The following is a 6,000-nucleotide window of genomic DNA, read 5'->3' as shown; positions in this document are numbered from 1 at the left end:
CAAAGTCCTGTCGCATTCTCGAAAGAATTCACAGTGATATATGAGGACCAATTGATCTGCCAACATCGGATGGTCACAGGTATTTTGTAAGCTTCATGGATGATTATTGCCACTTCGCATTCATATATCTTCTCAAAAGAAAATCTGATGCATTTGATAGGTTTGTCGAATTTAAGCAATGGCTATGGCAATGCATAATACCTCGATATCAGTTAACTGTAGACCAAGGCACAGAATAAGAAATCAAAGGAATATTTTAAAAGAAAAGGAATTCAGCTTCACCACACAGTTCCTTATATTCCACAGCAAAACGGGGTTGCTGAATGATTTAACCGCACTTTGGTTGAAAAAGTACGGTCTATGCTTATAGAATCTGGTTCTCCGAAAGTATTACGGGGTGAAGCAGCCATAACAGCAACATATCTTATAAGTAGAAGTAAATTTAACCCTAACATTTCAAAACTTAGAGTTTTTGGATGTCAGGCATTTGTCTGGGTTGCTAAATAGAAAAGAAAAAAAAATGGATTCAAAATCACAAGAAACGGTAATGATAGGTTATACGTGTGATGGATACAGATAGTGGAATCTAAAGACCCGAAACATAGTTATTGCAAGAGATGTTCGTTTTGCCGAAAACTGTTTTCCTTATTTGCAACAGATTCAGGAAAAAAATATCCTCAATTGCTTATAAGATCCCGCAGCAACGAGCAAGAAGGGAATGTGTGCAAAATCTCGTTCCTGCTGAACATTTCAGTAATGATGAAAGTAATTCAGATGATAAATTGGTTTCTGAAAAATATGATAACGATATCGATTCCTTCGACAAAGAAACTTCTATTAATGAAAATGAAGCCACGGCTACGCAATCTGAACCACCAAACTCTGAAGCTGTTTCATTGGACTCATGAAGAAGCGAAAGATTAAGGTCGAAATTAATAACATATATAACAGGAAATTCCAATTCTGCAATAGGCACGAGGGATTCCTTTAAAGATAATTGGATGAGAGCTGTAAAGAAAGAGCTTGACTATATTGAAGAACATCGTATTTGGGATTTGATTCCACGCCCTGTCAACCATAAAGTATTGGAGTCCAAATGGGTATATTGCATCAAAGAGGATGCAAATGGCAATCCAGTCCGATACAAAGCCCGATTAGTAGCGAAGGCTTTCTTCAGAGTGCCGGATTTGAAAGCAATAGAAAATATAAAATCGGATCTGCGTCCATCATTCAAAATTGTGGACCCCTAGAATGTTACTTGGGGACGAAGATTGAATATGATATGAACTAAAGGCACAATGTAGCTGGATTAGAAAAATCACATTAGAATAAGGAAAAGGCGTTGATTCTTCCAATACAAACCCAAGAGTTAACGGACAAACCATATCGTGAAATGCTGGAAAGCCTAATGTAATTAGTGTTAAGTGTCCGACCAGACATATTTTATATCGTACATGGGTAGATTTCAAAACAGTTCAGGCGAGATACATTGGTCTGCATTAAAAATAATTGTTCTCTACATTAAAGGAACTAAAGAACTCGACATGGTTTACCAAGATAATTTTAGTGATGAAGAGCTTATTGCGTTCGTAGATACCGATCGGGCTTCAGATAATACAGAGCGCAAATCTGAAAGCGGGTTTATTTACAAGGTTTTTTGTTGACCTGTATCATGGAGCAGTAAGAAACAAACATACAAAGATATCAGTTATGATATCTCTGAAGCTCTCTCTGAAAGCAAAGGATCAAAGCATATTGATGTGAAGTATCACTTTATACAATATTACGCGCATCTCTTCGGATCTGTCACTTTTACGTCGTTAATGAGACTGGTGTCATCCTTTTTCTAGGATTAACCGTTGCCCCCAATTTACTCGGTCCGGTACTGATGTTGCAATGCCTCAGATGTTCCAGATACTTTTTCCGCTCATGCTCACCGACTAACCTGTTTCCCTCCAGAGTAAATATTATCAAGTATTCGACCAGCAGGTATATAGCGAGCGTCTGCAGCTTTGACGATATCCCAAAAACACCTATCTGCTACCTGAACATCAGATGGGTTGGGCAGTTCTCTGTAGCGGCGATTGGTATATTCTCTGAGTTCTTGCCAATTGGCTTTTTATTGGTAAGGAAAGTGCGGCGTTAAGAGTCTATGAAATCGGGTGGTCTGTTGTTAGCGACAATAATGGGGAGGTGGTCTGAGCCTAAAGAAATGACTGATTGTCACATTAAGTAATTCGTCAGACCTGAGGACATGCTGGATATATCCGGATATATCAGCCAGCGTGGAAATTGAAGGTAGTGAAGAGAGGCAGCCCTTTTATCTCATTGGATGGATTGGATGGATGTTAGACGTAAATAGACCACGGGCTCAATTCATGTTCTATGCAAAAAATGAAATTAAAAAATGTTTGATTCATGAAATTTTTCATTTGATGTTTCTTTTCTTTATTAAAATTTTCGTTTCAAATTTTCATAGAACAAGAATTCAGGCTGTTTAACTCAGGGGAGTGGTGGTAAGAATAATAACTCCCCAGAGTTATTTATGTGAGATGAATGATGTGTAGGTGAGGGATGTGGTGAAAAATAAAACAAAGAGTAGTATTACTCTAAATATAATTTATGCTTTATTAGGTTTCTTTCTTCTCATCAACAAATTACTTTTTGGTATGTGATAGTGGCGACAGAGGCCGTGTGTTTATACTTCCGTTTCTACAAGACAAGTGAACGCAATGGTACTGCGTGACCGCTGAAGGTCCCATATCTATCTACAACTACATATACAAATACAGACAAGTGAACGCAGATGTTCTATGTGATCGCAGAGGATCCCTTGTTTCTTTTTATTACAACTACTTCCAATTAGAGCAAACCGACAACAACCAATACCCAGCGGCGATCCGCTCACTACTGTCTCCGCAAAGGGAGTTGTAAAGGGGATGCCAGTGCTCCAATCAGCATCCGTGATTGATCGAGCAAGGGAAGTTGTGGTGGAACGTATCGAGCTTATACATTCCGGCCCCCTTGCTAGAACCACGAGTCTAGCAATTAATATAAATTTATTAAAGTTAGGAAAGAACGTAAATTCATATTCCTAAGTGAGCGATAGTTGCAGATTTTCAAACTATGACCCGAACTATTTAATAAAGTTTTACAATTTCAATGCTTAGTGAATGTGATACTTTTAATTTTAAGCGATATACATTATTTTAAGAAATGGTTGACTTCAATTTTTGTTGCGAGATAATGTAACAGTCGTGGGAGGTACTGAACCGGTGAGGATATACCCGAAAAAAGACTTTTGGGCCGGCAAAGAATCCAAAACAATTTTTGGAGGTTCAGCTTCTAGAATTTTGGGATACAAGTCGGCGCTAAGTAGCAAATCTATTGGGCTATTATCGAAAGAATCCGCTAAATCAAAATTAGGAATTCGAGTCTTTAAATTTGTCATGGAAGGAAGAAGAAACAATTTCCCGGTGACATTAGGCTTGACTAAAACTCTAGTTTCGACAATTCTAGTCGTATTTTTTGGAGAAGACAACTGAAGAGATCAGCAAGTTGAGATTTTTGAATATTTCTTATTTTTACGCCTTTTACTAATAATCGATGCCGTAGTAGAAGGGTCTATTATAGCACGAGCAATATAACATTTACCATTATGTACTATGTTAACTAATGCAATTCTCAGGAGCACATTTTCCTGAATGGTGTTGGGAGACTTGCTTATCGAATTATTTTTTGTCGAGAGTGGAACCGTTTTAGAAGGATTTGGACCTCGACTTTTGACCTTCGTAAAAGCCGGGAGGGGGACTGGAACACATTTTGACTCATGTACCAATGACTATTTAGTGATTGAACTAGATGTACGAACATGCTTGGATGCCAACGATCTAGTGGAGGAGCAATGAGGTGAAACACTCTTTGATGACAACGATTACTTCGCAGGTTTGGGACGAGTAACATTATTTTCAAATAATGTGACTTCGTCGAGGAATTAGAAACAGCAAACATTTTAGTAGACGGATTATCACGTATGTTTTGAATACACTGCAAAGTCTGTATTCTTTTTGTGAGGAAAGCATCTAGGTCTGGCCAAGAAGGCAACAACGACTGTTTTTGATACTTTGCTCCCACAGTGTTAAAGTTAATTTTGGCAGTCGCTGCAAACAAATAAATACAATTATTGGATTCCATTGACCCGTGGCGGCGCCATAGACGGCCATTGCAGCAAGGCAACTATTTATGCCACGTTAGATAGTTTTAAATCCAGAAAAAGTTTTAAAGTTTAAAAGTGGAATATCAAACAAACTTTTTATGTGACTATTCTCTACGATGCGTTTATTACCATACGCATCCACGTTAAGGGGAAACTACAATTTGTAAGTGGAAATCTGCAAACAATTTCGCGAGCCTCATCGGTAGTCTTCTGTCTTAGATGGCAGAGACGTTCTATGTTTGAAAGGCCTGAATTACTAACGAAAAGGATGGTGAATAGGTCTCGAAAAGTTGGCCAAGATACAAAATCACCTGTAAAGACTTCGATATCAAAGGTGGCAAAATGAAACACTGATTATCGAAGGGTGGATTGGAGCAAATATTAGTGGGAGATTTGGAGCAAGTATTAATGTGAGGAGACGCAGACTGCACTGAAACCGGTTCGACGAGACTGCCCAAATTTGCTCGGAAGGGGGTGTTCTGCTAGAAGGCGAAGATCTGTTTTGCACACTAGAACTGGAAGCAGGTGAGGAATGAGGAGTCACAGCAGAAGAACAATGGATTGTTTTGAGATTTGAGGAGATCAAGGTGCTTGTTTATGGTGGTCAAACACCAATGGTACGCAATAAATGAATTATTGTATTTATCCTCAAGACATCAATATTATCAACCTGTGCAGTCTCGGATGCCGTGAGGTAGGTTTTAAACACAATATAAGTGTTCTGAACCTTTTCCCATTATTCTCTATTCTGTAAATAGTGAACAGTGTGGCATCAATTTGTTCGAAATATTCTACACTCCTCAGAACAATGTTAGCGGCTCTAGTTAAACGTGTGAACGGACTGATCGACATTTTGTTACTAAATTTATAACAGAAACAATGCAAAGTAAGTAAATTTCGAACAAAGGTTACTATTGTTGAAAGAGTTAAATAGGAGAAAACTTAAGAAATTATTCTCTTATGTGACAAATACAACTAAAATTGCTTAAAAATCGACAAATTAAGAAAATAAATAATTATGTGATGCCAACTGAAGGTTATTTTGCAAAATATATGTAAAATTTTCTAAAACTTTAAGACCAGTACGATATTTCCACAAAGATTTACAACGTGTCGTGCAAAATTGAGTATCTCTACAGGTGAAGCCGAAAGTAGGTTGTATTATTCCAAAAATACCAAAACCTCACTGAGAGTCACCAATTTTACAAACAGCAATTAAATAATTGACCAATATTTACGAAAATGGCTACAAAAACGAACAGTATCAACAAATTTATTTTGCTGGAATATGAGCAAAGAATGGCGATTGTAGGGTGAATTTGTTAAAAAAATCCAAAAACCCTACGTAGAGTTGCAATTATAAGCAAACGATAAATAATATTTAAAATTTTTGCAAAACTAGCCATAAAACGATTAATTTTCACCGAAATATGTTGCTAAATATTTCTGCAAAGAATGCCAAAAATTCCAAAAACCCAACTACCACTTGATAATATTTCAATAAACATCAAAAAAAAGTTTCTAGAATAAATGGCAAAAAATTGCAATTTTTACTGTTTTACCCCACTGTGCCGAACCAACAACGGACATCGCACAAAGAGAAATAAAACACCAGCGACGTCGGCAGAGAAATAACTATGCGTAAGCAGCTACGCACCCACACAACAAGCGACGCCAAAAACGATCCAACAGTGAATGTTCGAGATCAAAACACCTTGTTTGTTTTTTTTACTGAATATCAAACCGACGCTAAAAAAGTGCGCGTGGAATAAAGGGATATTGTT

This window comes from Musca domestica, unplaced genomic scaffold (genome assembly GCF_030504385.1).
Source record: "Musca domestica strain aabys unplaced genomic scaffold, Musca_domestica.polishedcontigs.V.1.1 11, whole genome shotgun sequence".
Classification (NCBI taxonomy): Eukaryota; Metazoa; Arthropoda; class Insecta; order Diptera; family Muscidae; genus Musca; species Musca domestica.
The sequence above is the reverse complement of the archived record's forward strand: the minus strand, read 5'-3'. Positions refer to the sequence as shown.